This window comes from Myxine glutinosa, chromosome 13 (genome assembly GCF_964187855.1).
Source record: "Myxine glutinosa chromosome 13, kmMyxGlut1.1, whole genome shotgun sequence".
NCBI lineage: Eukaryota > Metazoa > Chordata > Myxini > Myxiniformes > Myxinidae > Myxine > Myxine glutinosa.
The window spans coordinates 24,930,562-24,947,740 of record NC_136273.1 but is presented as its reverse complement, the minus strand read 5'-3'; the positions used below and the strand labels follow the sequence as shown (position 1 = coordinate 24,947,740).

Genomic DNA, 17,179 nt, shown 5'->3' with positions numbered 1-17,179 from the left:
GGACCGCGAGGGAAAGACAGCACAGGGGGACCGCGAGGGAAAGACAGTACAGGGGGACCGCGAGGGAAAGACAGCACAGGGGGACCACGAGGGAAAGACAGCACAGGGGGACTGCGAGGGAAAGACAGCACAGGGGGACCACGAGGGAAAGACAGCACAGGGGGACCGCGAGAGAAAGACAGTACAGGGGGACCGCGAGGGAAAGACAGCACAGAGGGACCGCGAGGGAAAGACAGTACAGGGGGACCGTGAGGGAAAGACAGCACAGGGGGACCGCGAGGGAAAGACAGTACAGGGGGACCGCGAGGGAAAGACAGCACAGGGGGACCGCGAGGGAAAGACAGTACAGTGGGACCGCGAGGGAAAGACAGCACAGGGGGACCGCGAGGGAAAGACAGCACAGGCGGACCACGAGGGAAAGACAGTACAGGGGGACCACGAGGGAAAGACAGCACAGGGGGACCGCGAGGGAAAGACAGCACAGGGGGACTGCGAGGGAAAGACAGCACAGGGGGACCGGACCGCGAGGGAAAGACAGTACAGGGGGACCGCGAGGGAAAGACAGCACAGGGGGACCGCGAGGGAAAGACAGTACAGGGGGACCGCGAGGGAAAGACAGTACAGGGGGACCGCGAGGGAAAGACAGCACAGGGGGACCACGAGGGAAAGACAGTACAGGGGGACCGCGAGGGAAAGACAGCACAGGGGGACCGCGAGGGAAAGACAGCACAGGGGGACCCACGAGGGAAAGACAGCACAGGGGGACCCACGAGGGAAAGACAGCACAGGGGGACCGCGAGGGAAAGACAGCACAGGGGTATTCCCTTCTTCCTTATGGTTTTCCCAAAAAGAGTGAATACAACATATTCTTGGGATTCGAAAATGAAGAGAGAATATAAATGAACAATCTAGCATCAGCTTTGGGCAGAAAATCATTTGTTTATATCACTTAACCACCAAATGAAGGAAGATGTGTCTTCCGACTTTCCTGGCTGTTTTGTACAGCAGGTGATGGAGGAATGTGATTCGATGAATATGACTTTGCGGATAACGTCTCACTGTTGGGCCTTGTTGTACAACACACCACCTGCTGAAATTCATCTTCATCCAGGACAATTTAAAGCCTGCATGTCAAAGGTTAAGAGTGTCTGGGATATGGATCAGAAGTATACGTCAGAAGTGCCTGACACCTTTTTCTTCTTCTTTATCACATGGTCTAAGGCTCATGGAGGAGCTGCAATGTAAATCTCAGGAGTGCACACATGCACACACACACACGGAGGTGACACTTTGAGAAGTGAGAGGGCTCCGATCCACATTCTGAAACCCACATATGGGTATAACAACCAACATACACATACACACGCACACACACACACACACACACACACACACACACACACACACACACACACACACACACACACACACACACACACACACACATCAGACGACTTCAAACACATCCACTGAGCTTGGAGGAAGTGACGTAGCTGGTGCATCTGGTGCACTGGTGCACCTTGGGTGCAGGCAATGTCATCTTATAACATCATTCCTCAATCCTCTATGGATTCGGCAGAGCATTCAAGGAGAAACCATCCCTTATATGGATGCCAAGTGCCAACAAATGGGATTTGCCCATGCTCTATTGCTCTATCCAACATAGTCATGGCCAAAAATATTGGCACCTTGCACTTTTTTCAAATAATGCAGCATTTCTTCCAGAAAATTGTTGAAATGAAAAAATCTTTTGGTATCCACAGATGTATTTCTTTGGTTTGCAGTGGAACAAAAAAAAAAAAAGCTGACAAAAATCACTAAATCTTAGCTTCTTCCACACAGAAATCCTAAAATGGTCCGGACAATATTATTTGCATCTTTTGAAGTTGTTAGAAATAATTAGATTTCAAGCAGGTGATTCTCTTTTACTTTGAAATTGAACTCACCTGTGGTGAGTTGCAGGTGCCTGATATATAAAATCACTCATTCAACCAGTTTGAATGGAGAAAAGGAGTCATTCTGCTGTTTTGTGTCACTGTGTGCACCGCAATGAGCATGGAGAAAAGAAAGAAAACCAGAGAATTGTCTGAGGAGATTAGACACAAGATTGTAACCAAGCATGGACAATCTCAAGGCTACAAGTCCATCTCCAGAGACCTTGATCTTGCTGTGTCCACCATATGCAATGGTATCAGGAAGTTTAAGGCCCAAAGCACTGCAGCCAACCTCCCTGGACGTGGCCGCAAGAGAAAACTTGATGGAATATGGCAGCTAAGGATTGTTTGATTGATGGAGAAAGCACCTCAATCAAATGCCAAACAGATTCAAACTGACCTTCAGACACAAGGTACGACAGTTTCAAGTCGCACCATCTGTCGTCAACTCAATGATAGGGGGTTATATGGTAGGAGACCCAGGAGCACCCCACTGCTTCGAGAGAGACATAAGAAAGCCCAACTGGAGTTTGCCAAAAACACACATGAACAAGCCAAAATCCTTCTGGTAGAATGTCAAACATTTTTCATGTCAAAATATCAAATGTCAAACTGAAACCTTCCCTACAGTCAAACATGGAGGAGGTTCAGTGACGTTTTGGGGTTGCTGTGCTGCCTCTGGCACTGGGTGTCGTGAATGTGTGCATGGGATCATGACATCAGGAGATTACCAAGGCATTTTGGAGTGCAATGTTCAACCCAGTGTCAGAAAGCTGGGTCTCCGTCGAAGGTCATGGGTCTTGCAGCAGGTCAATGACCCCAAACACACTTCAAAAAGCACTCAAGAATGGTTCAAGACAAAATGCTGGACTGTTCTGAAGTGGCCAGCAATGAGTCCAGATCTGAATCCCATTGAACACCTGTGGGGAGATCTGAAAACAGCAGTTTGGAGAAGGCACCCTTCAAATCTGGGAGAACTGGAGCAGTTTGCACAAGAAGAGTGGGCCAAACTGCCAGTAGAGAGGTGTAGGAAGCTCATTCATGGCTGTAGGAAGCGCTTCACTGCAGTTATTTTGTCCAAAGGCCGTGTGTGCTAACAAATATTAAGTCTCGGGTGTCAATAATTTTGTCAATGCCATTTCTTTTTAATTTCTGATTTAAAAGGATATATTAAGTTCTAAATCAAAAACAAAGTTTCTGTAATATTAACAGTGAAATAAAGAATTGTGGAGACCAAATACTTTTGTCAATTTCAACTTATTTATAGAGGAATTTGTGAGTTATTTGAAAAAAGTGCAAGGGTGCCAATATTTTTGGCCACGACTGTATGCTGAGCGTCAAGTGAGGAAGCAGCATGCACCATTTTGAAAGTCTTTGGTATGTCTCAACCAGCGTCAGAGAATTGAACCACCGACCTCCCAGAATCAGACCGGACGGACACTCCAACCATTATGCCACCATTAAAATTACAGAATAATTACAGCAGAATGGCAATAATTCAGTTAATCAATGTTGACTCTTAAATGAGGAAATCGCGGGAAAATAATAACATGACAGAAATGGTTTCTATAATTACACCGTTCTGCGTGAGCATCATATATCGATTTAGATTTCCTTTGCAAATCCGATCTGGGCTCCTGATCATTTTTTTCCCCCACGGATTGTAAGCATTCCAGTCGAGTCCTTGAATTCACCTTGCAATCAAACGACTTTGTTAATGGTGTCTCCATTCAGACAGGTGAGAGCATTTTCAAAGTCGAGTATATCTGCAGCTGATTCCCCCTCCCCTCTTCTCATCCCTCCAAATGATGAAGCGCTCAGCTTTGAATACTTGCCATTACCTATAAGAAGTAAGAAGAATTCCAAATCAAATGATTCATGACGTGATGCACAAATGACACAATAAACAATCAGTGACAGGAACTTTACGCCCGTTTGTCCAGTGCTGTGCTCGTGGGAAAGTGGACGTGCACAGCTTTGGACACATCGTATGAGCTTCAACAGCAACAATGTATTCTTCATGTCCGAATATGCGCAAAATAGGTTTTCCACCAGATTATTTTGTTATTCGATGTGACGTGAAGCATCTCGTGTGCGAGCGCAGCGGAGCACAATACAAAGGTTCAATAAAAATACAGAAATAAATGCAGATGCAGGAAAAGGCTATTTATGGACCCACACCAAGGGGCAACATACACAACTACACATGAAAGCAATGGTGATCCAAACGAGTGGACGAAGAAAACGGGAAAACAGCCGAAAGTCCTGGCAGTCACAGAATACGGCTTGGCTACTACCCCCTGTGGACTGGTGCTGCTCCTTAGCATCGTGCCCCCTTTAAGGTCATGGAATTTAAGGCCATCTGGGTCAATGGCATCTCGCAACAGGAGGCCGAGCATCAGGATCTGGCTCGTGCTCACCTTAGGGAGGTTGGTGTCCTTACGGGGTTTTTTTTACCGGCTCTATTCTGGTCTTGCACCTCCTGCCCTCTCACCTCTCCGCCCAGCCCGTGCCTATTGCCTTTCAGGTTCTTGTTAAGCTGCACAAGTCTAAATTCAATGCTCATCTCCATCGATTCATGTGACACAGGCTTCCCTAGTCTATTGTTTCAATCTCTTCTCTGCAGCATTTCAAGTCTACTGCATCCCACCACCTCAATAAACCTCCCATTTCTACACCCTGTCCCAAACCCTTCATCCACAATGCTGCATCGACAGATTATTGTCTAACTGTTTTCCCAAGAATTTGGCGACGGCAGCAGAGAAAGCTTGGTACAACATGCATTTTAAGGCCATTTTCCCTGCTAGGGCAGGGGTTAGCCTTGCGGTCCCCATGACAATCTTTTCCATCTTGCCCTATTTTCTGCATCTCTCCTTGTTAACCCCCTTGCCCGCATTTCTTCTTCCACCATCTTTAGCCAAGTCTTTCTCGCACTTGTTTGGTACGCAGGTACGCAGGCTTGTTTTGCGTTGTAGTGAGTGAAACGGATTTTTAGACTTGATGACATTGTACAGTCATTTTCATTCTCCCTCACTGCTATGGCAACTGTGAACAGTATGCTACAGCAGCCATTGTCACATGGTTCATGACCGAGAGAAGAGGCCTGCGCCACATTACTCTGGAGTCACGTGACCAGCTTGGGAGTGTGGTCAGGATTATTAGGAATCAAATAATTAGCTCTTAAGTTTGTCAAAGCGAATACAATCCGTTCCTACTTCCTGCCTCTCTCTATGTGAAGCTTCTGGACCATTTAACAATGTGCATAATATATAATCGGAGCGAGCAATTTTTGAATTCCACTTTTGTTTTACTTTAAAGGGCACCACACCCTTGCCAGATAACAATGTGTATACATAACAATGCTGTCGACTATGTAGAGGATACCATTCACAATTCTTGTCATGATGGCAAATAAATTGGGCTCGTGCTGGTAGGCACGTGTAAAACAAATAAAGACGATGAAATGGGGAAGAAAAACCAACGCCATGCTACTCAAAGCACGTATGCTTGTAGAAAGATTGCTCTTGGAGACTAATGGAGGGATAAATTATAAAGCTATAATTCAAGAAATAAATCAACCAGGCTCGGTGGCATAATGGATAGTGTCCGAGTCTGGAAGGTTGGGGGTTCTAACTCCGGTCGAGTCATAACACAGATCATTAAAATGGTACGTGCTGCTTCCTTGCTTGACACCAAGCGTTGAGAGAGCACAGCCAAACAACCATAGGTTGGCGACCAAAGCACAGGCTTTGATAAGCCTATTAGAATATTCCTAAATTGATATTCCTTGGAAGAAAACTCCCATTATTACATCCTTCACCGAAGGCGGACGAAAGCTATGTTTGCACCCCTCTTTGTCTGTCTGTCCGTTAACAGGATATCTCAAAAAGTTATGGAAGGATTCGCCTGAAAATTGGTGGACAGGTTAGGCGTGTAACAAGGACGAATTGACTCGATTTTGGTGAAGATCCAGATCCAGATACTAGAAATTTTCAATTTTTAAGTGATTTTTTCACCTTTGAGAGATTGGTTCCAGAAACGATATCTCAAAAAGTTGTGGACAAATTTGGACAATTTTTTGTGGATGAGCTGGGTAGTTGCCAAGAACAAGCCAATTAGACTTTGGTTAAGGTCTGGATACAGATCCAGCCTATCAGTGGGAAACAAAAAACGTAAACTGTTCAATCTGGTGGAGGTATGCGCTCTACCGAGTGCCGTTCTAGCTATTTCTATTTTTTGGTAGCGTTTGTACATTTCACTGTGATAGAGTCATGCTAATTGAATGAATGAATGAATGATCGTTTTAAGGCCATTTTTCCCCGCTAGAGCAGGGGTTAGCCTTGCGGGCCCCATGACAATCATGGTTCCCTGTTTGAGGCAATGTTTTAATGGCCGGATGCCCTTCCTGACGCCAACCCTTGGTCACGCTCTTACGATGCGCAGGGATACGGTGCACCTATTCTAAACCGGGGTACACACCGGGATCATTCATCCCAGCAAGCTGGTACTCAATTTGCCGACCTCGGAAGGATGACAGGCTGAGTCAACCCCCCTGGCGTTAATTCAGCGATCGACCGGGATTCGAACCCAGGATCCTAGGATCCCAAGCCGGCACCCTAACCGCTAAGCCAACACCAAGCTAAGTCATGCTAATTGTCGCAGTTAAACTGGGCATCCCATCTGCCAGCATTATTTGTGGACGTTAAACTTCCCACGGTGTCCTTCGCGAAAAGTAGGCGAGCTATCACCGGCACCATTAACAAATTGCAAATTCCTGTTCTAACCTACAGGGGGCACTGCATCAGCGGCACACTCGCACCCCCAGAAAAACAAGCAGCCATGTGCTGCATATGAAAGGACGGAAAAGCTGCAATTTCAATTTTATTTTCACGCAAATTAGTTGTGGGGTAGCAAGTACGGCAAGATTACAGGCGAGCCTAAACTTTTACAGAGGGTGAAAGACAGGCAGCTGCTGTTCTCCAAAAGAATGTGCACTTCATGAACTCAACCAAGGATGATACTACACACTGTCACCGACCGACATACAGACAACCAGATAGAGGGAGAACACCACTGTAACAGGGAATGAACCCCAATTTCAACCAAACGTTACAGGAGGACTAAGGGTCACATGATGGAGGCTGTAGGGACTTGATTTCCCCCCCTCTGCAAGGGGGTTTCTGCCTTTGGCAAGATCTGTGCTAAGGTGTATGTCCATGTTAAGATAGCTCATCATGGTGTTTTTCCAAGGGTGCTTTTCATAACAAAAGTAATAACAACTCTGATGATAATAGCATAATATTAATGTTATTACAAAACAATATTAATACTATTAATATCCCCCTCCCAAAGGGGCTTTTCCTCCTTGGACAAACACCGTGTTAACGTGTATAAATATCTTAATGTGGTGCTTCCTGCGGCAAGCCTACCAGACGTAAAAAATAAATAATGATACACTACAAACACATGCTTTTAGGTACCTTTTTAACAGTTGCTACTGCTGTTTAACACCAAACTGAAAGTAAATAAACCCGACATTCTTGAGGCATTAAATGCTTGTCGTATCCATCACAGGCCAATGGGCCGGAGCCTAGATCTACTGTAATTTACATATCCCAGAGGATAATAACATGACCCTTCCTGCAACTCTCATAGGAAGCGGGTGTACTAGTCATATAAAAGAAGATTCACCATGCAGGAAAAACATTGAAATGTAGCTAGGAGATCTCATCATGATAATTCCACAAAAAAAACTAGAACGGGCACTCGGTAGAGCGCATACCTTCGCCGCAGCTACTTTTGTTGCCAAAATAAAAGACTACAAGATCTGTGTAGCAAAGCATTTTGGCATTAGTTTCATACAAATTGGACACAAATTGACCGCGCTATGGTAAAAAGACGATTTTGACCTTTTCATGACCTTGACCTTGACCTTTGACCCGATCGATTCCAAAATCTAATCAAATGGTTCCCGGATAATAACCTATCATCCCACCAAATTTCATGCGAATCGGTTGAATACTTTTTGAGTTATGCGAATAACATACACACACACACACACACACAGACATACAAATAAATACACAGCGATCAAAACATAACCTTCCGCTTTTGCGAAGGTAATAATACCCTAGAGCGACAAAAATGGCACGACACCGAATGCACCTTCGAGTTTACCATCATAATTATGAACTATTGAGAACACCAGTTTCCTGAAAAAAATAGTTTCTTTGTGAAGATGTGAAAGAAGGTTTCCACTCACCAACTCCCATTTCCCCAAAAGGGTTGAGTGTGAAGTCACCTGCATCGCTTTTTTAGTTTGCTTCTCAAAACATGGCCCAATAAACACAGCCTGGTGGTACGGCTCTACGAACCATCCTCGAGGGACACAAAACAACAGCTCGAGGTTCCCCAATTTGATCGTTCGCCATTTACAAGCTCTTAGGGTGGATCATGGACATGAAACACCGAGCCAAAAATGGGAAGGAAAAGCTACATGAGATGTTTGAGTAGGTGAAGATGGTGCAGAAACAGGTATTGATGGAATATGCCAATGCTATTGGTAGATAGCGAACCGGAAATATGCAGTGTTTGCATCAACAAAGATGCATTCACACTTTTCAGTTCATTCAATTATTTTGTGTAAACCATGATAAAGGCAAATCATGTGAAAACGAAACAAAGATGTAACCAAAACATCTAAATTTTACAACTACTGTATAACTTTGTCTGCTCAAACTCTGGGTCTTTCATTGTGCTGAGAAGAGTTCATTGCTTGTTGTTAAAGAAGAAGCGCAAGGCCTGTTGCTTTCACATCACAGGCCAGTCGGTGGCCTGTGTCGTTGTTTTTAACCGCCTCTGCGGTCTAGCTCCCTCGGCGCTCTCTCTCGGCCCCCTGACCCTCCCCAAATGATGCAGGATGCACCTGCTCTTCCACTAAGCCCCTCCTGGTTGAGCTCCCAAAACCAGGATTATTGCACACCTCATCACATTTGTTCCCTTTTTCTCACGTTTGTGGGAACACTTCCCCAAGGCAGAACAATCTCACGCTTCTCTCCAGGACTTCAGGCAGACAGACAGTACACCACAATCTCATATCACGCACCACCCGAGATCTTTTCTACCCTCGTTAACCCGACCTAACAAAAAAAACCTGATATTTGGAAGTCACCTCATCCTCTCCTCCTACCCTGTTCCTTCATTTTTTTTCACTTGTTTTGTCCAGCTGTGGCCCCACTGTCTGTACATTGATCTTTTTTACACTCTGCTACCATGCTCTTCCACGAGCCTAGATCTTGCGCAAGGAAATTCTCAAACCATTCGTTTTCAGTTCAGATTAGAGTGGCAAATAGCTCATGTGGTTTTAAATTAAATGTGGGAATAAAGTTCAAATTCTCAATATAATTTGGACTCTGGGGAAGACTCCCGTAAGCTTGGGCATATCTCGACATGCAACAAAAAGAGGAGAGGATGGTCAAACTAAGTGTCTGAAACTCGGTGGAACAAAAGATTTGTATGTGGTGAGGAAGGAACTATTACCTTTGTTCCAAACTTGGGAAGGTATCCACAGAGACTCAGATTAAGCCTTATATGTCAATGCTTTTTCTTGTTCCCAAATATTTTTTTCTTTTTAAGAAAAAATGTGCAATGGAGGATGATGCATTTGCAGCAGTTAATTAACCTGTATGCCTACTAGCATGTGGTTGAATCATGAATTTATCTCACAGGGTGAACCTGCTCATCGGCAATACAACCACAGTCTGCAGAGAAGACTGGCTTTAAATAAGTACTGCTGATGCCGATTCAATGCTTTTCTTTTGTAAATGCTCCATTACAATAATAACGTTAGAGTTTTGGGCAAAGCAGCAAATGTTTACATTTGTGTTCATGTTCCTTTGCAGATATTATTACAACAGCACTGATAAAATTCGGATTTCTGTTATAAATGAGCTGCTCAGTATTCCAAGGAGGATTAACACTGCATGTTTCAATAATCTCCAGGTTTCTGCATTAAACCTTATTCCATATACGAGGTGCCGACTTTGTTGAGGGAAAATGATAAATGTTCCTCATATGAAAGAAATTGTTGCCACACTTCATATATTCAGAACTCTGGGTGTGACCATCATCATCAATATATCATACTGATATTTATAGAGGGTCGGCAAGCCAAAGCAGCCTCTTAGCAAGGGTTATGCTGGGTGGTATGGTTATTGGTTATGCTGGATGGTATGGTTATGCTGGGTGGTATGGTTACGTTGGGTGGTATGGTTACGCTGGGTGGTATGGTTACGCTGGGTGTTTGGTTACGCTGGGTGTTTGGTTACGCTGGGTGTTTGGTTACGCTGGGTGGTATGGTTACGCTGGGTGGTATGGTTACGCTGGGTGGTATGGTTATGCTGGGTGGTATGGTTACGCTGGGTGGTTTGGTTACGCTGGGTGGTATGGTTACACTGGGTGGTTTGGTTACACTGGGTGGTTTGCTTACGCTGGGTGGTTTGCTTACGCTGGGTGGTATGGTTACGCTGGGTGGTATGGTTATGCTGGGTGGTATGGTTACGCTGGGTGGTTTGGTTACGCTAGGTGGTTTGGTTACACTGGGTGGTTTGGTTACACTGGGTGGTTTGCTTACGCTGGGTGGTTTGCTTACGCTGGGTGGTATGGTTACGCTGGGTGGTATGGCTACGCTGGGTGGTATGGCTACGCTGGGTGGTATGGTTACGCTGGGTGGTATGGTTATGCTGGATGGTATGGTTACGCTGGGTGGTATGGTTACGCTGGGTGGTATGGTTATGCTGGGTGGTATGGTTACGCTGGGTGGTTTGGTTACGCTGGGTGGTATGGTTACGCTAGGTGGTTTGGTTACACTGGGTGGTTTGGTTACACTGGGTGGTTTGCTTACACTGGGTGGTATGGTTACGCTGGGTGGTATGGCTACGCTGGGTGGTATGGCTACGCTGGGTGGTTTGGTTACACTGGGTGGTTTGGTTACGCTGGGTGGTTTGGTTCCACTGGGTGGTTTGCTTACGCTGGGTGGTTTGGTTATGCTGGGTGGTATGGCTATGCTGGGTAGTTTGGTTATGTTGGGTGGTATGGCTATGCTGGGTAGTTTGGTTATGCTGGGTGGTATGGCTATGCTGGGTAGTTTGGTTATGCTGGGTGGTATGGCTATGCTGGGTAGTTTGGTTATGCTGGGTGGTATGGCTATGCTGGGTAGTTTGGTTATGCTGGGTGGTATGGCTATGCTGGGTAGTTTGGTTACGCTGGGTGGTATGGCTATGCTGGGTAGTTTGGTTATGTTGGGTGGTATGGCTATGCTGGGTAGTTGGTTATGCTGGGTGGTATGGCTATGCTGGGTAGTTTGGTTATGCTGGGTGGTATGGCTATGCTGGGTAGTTTGGTTATGCTGGGTGGTATGGCTATGCTGGGTAGTTTGGTTATGCTGGGTGGTATGGTTACGCTGGGTGTTTGGTTACGCTGGTCGCTGGGTGTTTGGTTACGCTGGGTGTTTGGTTACGCTGGGTGGTATGGTTACGCTGGGTGGTTTGCTTACGCTGGGTGGTATGGTTACGCTGGGTGGTATGGCTACGCTGGGTGGTATGGCTACGCTGGGTGGTTTGGTTACACTGGGTGGTTTGGTTATGCTGGGTGGTTTGGTTACACTGGGTGGTTTGCTTACGCTGGGTGGTTTGGTTACGCTGGGTGGTATGGCTATGCTGGGTAGTTTGGTTATGTTGGGTGGTATGGCTATGCTGGGTAGTTTGGTTATGCTGGGTGGTATGGCTATGCTGGGTAGTTTGGTTATGCTGGGTGGTATGGCTATGCTGGGTAGTTTGGTTATGCTGGGTGGTATGGCTATGCTGGGTAGTTTGGTTATGCTGGGTGGTATGGCTATGCTGGGTAGTTTGGTTATGCTGGGTGGTATGGCTATGCTGGGTAGTTTGGTTATGCTGGGTGGTATGGCTATGCTGGGTAGTTTGGTTATGCTGGGTGGTATGGCTATGCTGGGTAGTTTGGTTATGCTGGGTGGTATGGCTATGCTGGGTAGTTTGGTTATGCTGGGTGGTATGGCTATGCTGGGTAGTTTGGTTACACTGGGTGGTATGGCTATGCTGGGTAGTTTGGTTATGCTGGGTGGTATGGCTATGCTGGGTAGTTTGGTTATGCTGGGTAGTTTGGTTATGCTGGGTGGTTTGGCTATGCTGGGTAGTTTGGTTACGCTGGGTGGTATGGCTATGCTGGGTAGTTTGGTTATGCCAGGTGGTATGGCTATGCTGGGTAGTTTGGTTATGCTGGGTGGTATGGCTATGCTGGGTAGTTTGGTTACACTGGGTGCTTTGCCTTTGCCTTCCCAGCAATCAGTCAGGGCAGTAACTTGTAACTTCTTTTGGGTTCCAGTGATAACTCGCATGGATCTTTAACATCCACCACCAACCATTGCTGGCAGACGAGTCCTTTGGCTTAACGTACACTTGAGGGACGGCACACACATTGATGTATCCCCCACAAAGGAAACCCAGGATGACAGTTTATACCTGGGTCTGAACTCGAATCCAGTCTGGACGGCTCAAAGGCGAGAGTGGGCACCAATAGGCCATCCCCCTACAAGTGTGATAAGATGTTCAAAAAACTGACACTACTCAAAAAATGGATCGCCTCCAATAAGTGGTTGTTTAAATCTACGAAAGGAAACGAATATAACGATATACGAAACGTTTGTTCTGATTGTTCGAACCAGTTATTCCGATTTATAACAGCTATTAAAAATCAGTTCCATCAGATTGGCCATAAAATGTGTGACCATAAAATAGCAGCGGCGATGCTTTTGCCTCTCCTGTTGAGCTTTTGCCAAAATAGATTCAGGATAACTGAAGCGATTAAAGCGCAGGATTATAAAACATTCAGAATGCTTCCCTGAGCAGCGTTCCATTCGAATCGAGAAGCCAGAAGAAATATCGAAAGCAGCCCAGCTGAAACAATGTTGTTTTTCCGACAATCGCCGAAGCAAAATTCAGACGCATTAACAAGGGAAGAAAAACCGTGGGAAACGTGATAAAGATGAACCGTATTACCTGCATAATCGGAACCCACTCCATCGCAGAGGCTGCATTGAGGGCATCAATCTCAGAATTCATTAGCGTATCAAATGCTACAAAGACCGTGGAAATGCCCAGGCATTTATTACCAATCTGTAATGCGTTACACATTGCCGTGGCTTTCCATCGGAGCAGACGAGACACGGGGCTTCATTAAAAGACAAAACAATACAATTATATAAGAACAGAGAGTAAAAGTCTGGGAGTTCTTGGACATAAATTGATTCCAGGTTTCTTTTGTTGTTGTTTTTTTTTGACCTCCGAGGTTTCTCGGAAATGCGTCCCCCACTCCCGAGCAACTTTCTATCACAGTGCTGTACATTTTCACAGGCCGTTGTCGTTGTTCCCAATTTTGTGCAATGTCGGTGTTGTCTGCGACGTATGTTTGCGTTGAGGATGGAGGCAGGCCGTTCAATTTCACTCAATCAGAGATATCAATTGCTCATTTTGTCCTCTTCTTGTCTTACGACTGCAATTGTACTTCGGTCACCAAAGAAAGCCACCCGAAAGTGAAGCCGCCTCAAAGCACGAAGTTAACTTCACCTCCAATGGAAGAGTGGGTGCACGTGACCATGAAGCTCCAAAAGGGAGTGCTCCATGTTCACGTAAACATGATATGTCACTTAATGAGCGTACCTTTAACTAGAACGGTACTTGGTAGACCGCATACCTGCCAGACTGGACAGTTTACTTCTTGAATCCCACTGATAGGCCGGATATGTATCCGGACCTGAACCGAAATCTCGGCTTGTTCTTGTCACTGAACCAACTCATCCAACAATTTTTGTAATAACCTGTACACAACCTTTTGAGATATCATGCTATATATCATTTTTGCCCTTTATATGAATTGTGAAGAATTACTTTAAAAAATTGGAGTATCCTGATCCAGCTATGGATATTCAACACAATCTAATCATTTTGTCCTTGTCAAACATCCATCCTGTCCACCATGTTTCGTCCGAATCCGTCCACAACCTTTTGATATATCCTGCTCACAGACAGACAGACAAACAGGGGTGAAAACAAAACCTTCGTCCGCCTTCGGTATTGGAGGTAATAAGATTACCACTTAACCTTCTCGCCAATGCACTCATAATATGGAGGTGACGTTAACTGTTGTAGGTTTAGCAGAACTCCCCCACAGTCATAAGCAGAACAGAAGCCCGAGCAGTCGTGCCCAATTTGACATCGCCCACATGACCAAAAGAGAGAGAGAGAGAGAGACAGAGAGACAGAGACAGAGACAGAGACAGAGACAGAGACAGAGACAGAGACAGAGACAGAGACAGAGACAGAGACAGAGACAGAGACAGAGACAGAGACAGAGACAGAGACAGAGACAGAGACAGAGACAGAGACAGAGACAGAGACAGAGACAGAGACAGAGACAGAGACAGAGACAGAGACAGAGACAGAGACAGAGACAGAGACAGAGACAGAGACAGAGACAGAGACAGAGACAGAGACAGAGACAGAGACAGAGACAGAGACAGAGACAGAGACAGAGACAGAGACAGAGACAGAGACAGAGACAGAGACAGAGACAGAGACAGAGACAGAGACAGAGACAGAGACAGAGACAGAGACAGAGACAGAGACAGAGACAGAGACAGAGACAGAGACAGAGACAGAGACAGAGACAGAGACAGAGACAGAGAGACAGAGACAGAGACAGAGACAGAGACAGAGACAGAGACAGAGACAGAGACAGAGACAGAGACAGAGACAGAGACAGAGACAGAGACAGAGACAGAGAGAGAGAGAGAGAGAGAGAGAGAGAGAGAGAGAGAGAGAGAGAGAGAGAGAGAGAGAGAGAGAGAGAGAGAGAGAGAGAGAGAGAGAGAGAGAGAGAGAGAGAGAGAGAGAGAGAGAGAGAGAGAGAGAGAGAGAGAGAGAGAGAGAGAGAGAGAGAGAGAGAGAGAGAGAGAGAGAGAGAGAGAGAAAGGCCGGAGGGAGTGTCATCACGATTAATCTTTATTTGTGGGGGAGGAAGGGTTGTTTAGTGGGAAAGGAGTTACTCTGAAAAATATAACCGTGGTGCACATGGGGGATTAAAGTTGAATCAAGATAAATACAGTTCGTCCTAGAAATTCTGACCAAACTCCTGGTGAGAAATTCTGCAGAAAGCTGCCCTCTTCCCATTTCCAAGGATCAATACAAGCCCTAAATATCACCTTTTTGTATGTCCCAAATCACATGCCTGTCTGTAATCAAGCCCAACCAAAAACGTCTGTTAAAAACGCAGACGCTTAAGATGTTTTAATAAAGTGATGTTGCAGTTTGAGTCTGCTCATAATTAATGAACCTATCATATTGGAATGGATGGTACGCCATGGGTGTGAGCTTGTGCAGCTGATGTAATTCACTGTGAGCTCATTAGCTCAGGGGTACAGGTGACAAGTCTGTTTAGACCTGTGTCTTGGTCTGACACTCCAAAATCAAGCAACTGCACTAATTCCAAATCCTGCGGGAATCCGTCGGGGATGGTCTTATTGTTTTGTCATTGAGCTCATAGTCTTTCTCGGTGACAATTTCCCTTCCTTTATCTTCACTCTTATTCATCTTTCGTCCTCGTACTGATTATTGCGATCCTCATGCTGCTCGTCTCTCCTCTGCAACCAACCCACTTTTCCAATACTCTTCTTGCACACCAAACTCTCACCGCACAACGGTACCTGTCATTGTGTGGGCTCCGTAGTATGGGCAACAGTTGTCGAAAGCTTGTGTTGCGATCCAGCTTGGGTTGACTCTTGGTACGCTTGATGGAACCTTTCAGACGCTTGCTCAAAAAACCCTGCAATTGGGAGAGGAAGGGCAATGGAGAGAAAGAAAAGAAGAAAAGACAACATGAGAAAGATGATAAGATTGCCAGGTTTCTGTCATGCTTCCTCTTGAGCTGCGGAGCATCAATCGGGGCGACTTTGAACATTACTGAAGGATAATGGGATTACGGGAGTGTGCATTGAACCAACGTGTTTACAAATTTAAAGTTGACGATGTATTATGAACCATTGCAAGGAATAAGAAAATTTAAAAAATATTCTCAATGGGACAGAGGATTTCATGAAAAATTTGTTCAAACTAGCTCCGGCAATAAAAGTAGTCCCAGTTGATGATAGCTTCAATGAACGGGTGGTTGGTCATAGGTGTAGTGGAAAATAAACAGGTTCTCCTCTGCAACCAACATTCAATTCATTGACATTCTGACATTCAACTGAAAATGCAGGAATTTGTAATTTGCCCATGATACCGGTGATAACTTGCCTCCTCTTCGCAAAAGACACAGTGGGATCTTTAATTAACGTCAACAAACAATCACTGACGGCAGACGGGTCCTCCGGCTTCCCATCATTCCGAGGAACAGTGCACACATCGATGCGGTGACACCAGTGTGACGGTTTATATAGCTGGGTTTATTATTATTCTATATTATTTATTAATATATATTATTTTTATTTATTATAATATTATATATTATTTATAGTATTATATATTCTTTTATTATATTTTATATTATTTTCATTTTATTATATTTTATATTATTTTATTATATTTTATATTATTTTTATTTTATTATATGTTCTATTATTTTTTATTATATTATTCTATTATATTATTTTATCGTTTATTATATATCATTTTTATGCATTATTCAGCCTGGTGTTGGCTTAGCGGTTAGGGTGCTGGCTTGGGATCCTTGGATCCTGAGTTCAAATCCCGGTCGATCGCTGAATTAACGCCAGGGGGTTTGACTCAGCCTGTCATCCTTCTGAGGTCGGCAAATTGAGTACCAGTTCACTCATAATTCCCTGTGTGTCACAAGAGGCGACTAACAGGGTTGGCGGCAGGAAGGACATCCGGCCATAAAACATTGCTTCAAAAAGGGGACCAGGGTGCCCGAAAAAGGCCAACCCCTGCTCTGCGGGGGAAAATGGCCTCTAAAGGTGGTTCTTTTCTTCTTCTATTCAAACTGAGACTCAACAGCTCAGAGGTGATTGCACAAATGTCCAGGCTATCCAATGGCACTAAACTGGTCACTGACCAGAAATAACTTTTGAACTACAGAGGGTGAAGAGTTAAACTCATTATTGTGGCACACCCTGCATTGCCTGGGCAATGGCATGACAGGGTAATAACTAGCACAGA

General features: G+C 45.1%; 1 protein-coding gene across 3 annotated transcripts in view; it reads right to left on the bottom strand.

Annotated features, from left to right (window-relative positions):
• Positions 1-15,824, bottom strand: part of DAB2IP (DAB2 interacting protein) — a 204,376-nt gene extending 188,552 nt beyond the window's left edge. For all 3 annotated transcript variants that reach the window (XM_078767189.1, XM_078767191.1, XM_078767190.1), the window contains exon 1: positions 15,709-15,824. The gene's annotated coding sequence lies outside the window, so the exon portion shown is untranslated. The remainder of the gene's footprint in view (positions 1-15,708) is intronic.
• Between the last annotated feature and the right edge of the window lie 1,355 nt (positions 15,825-17,179).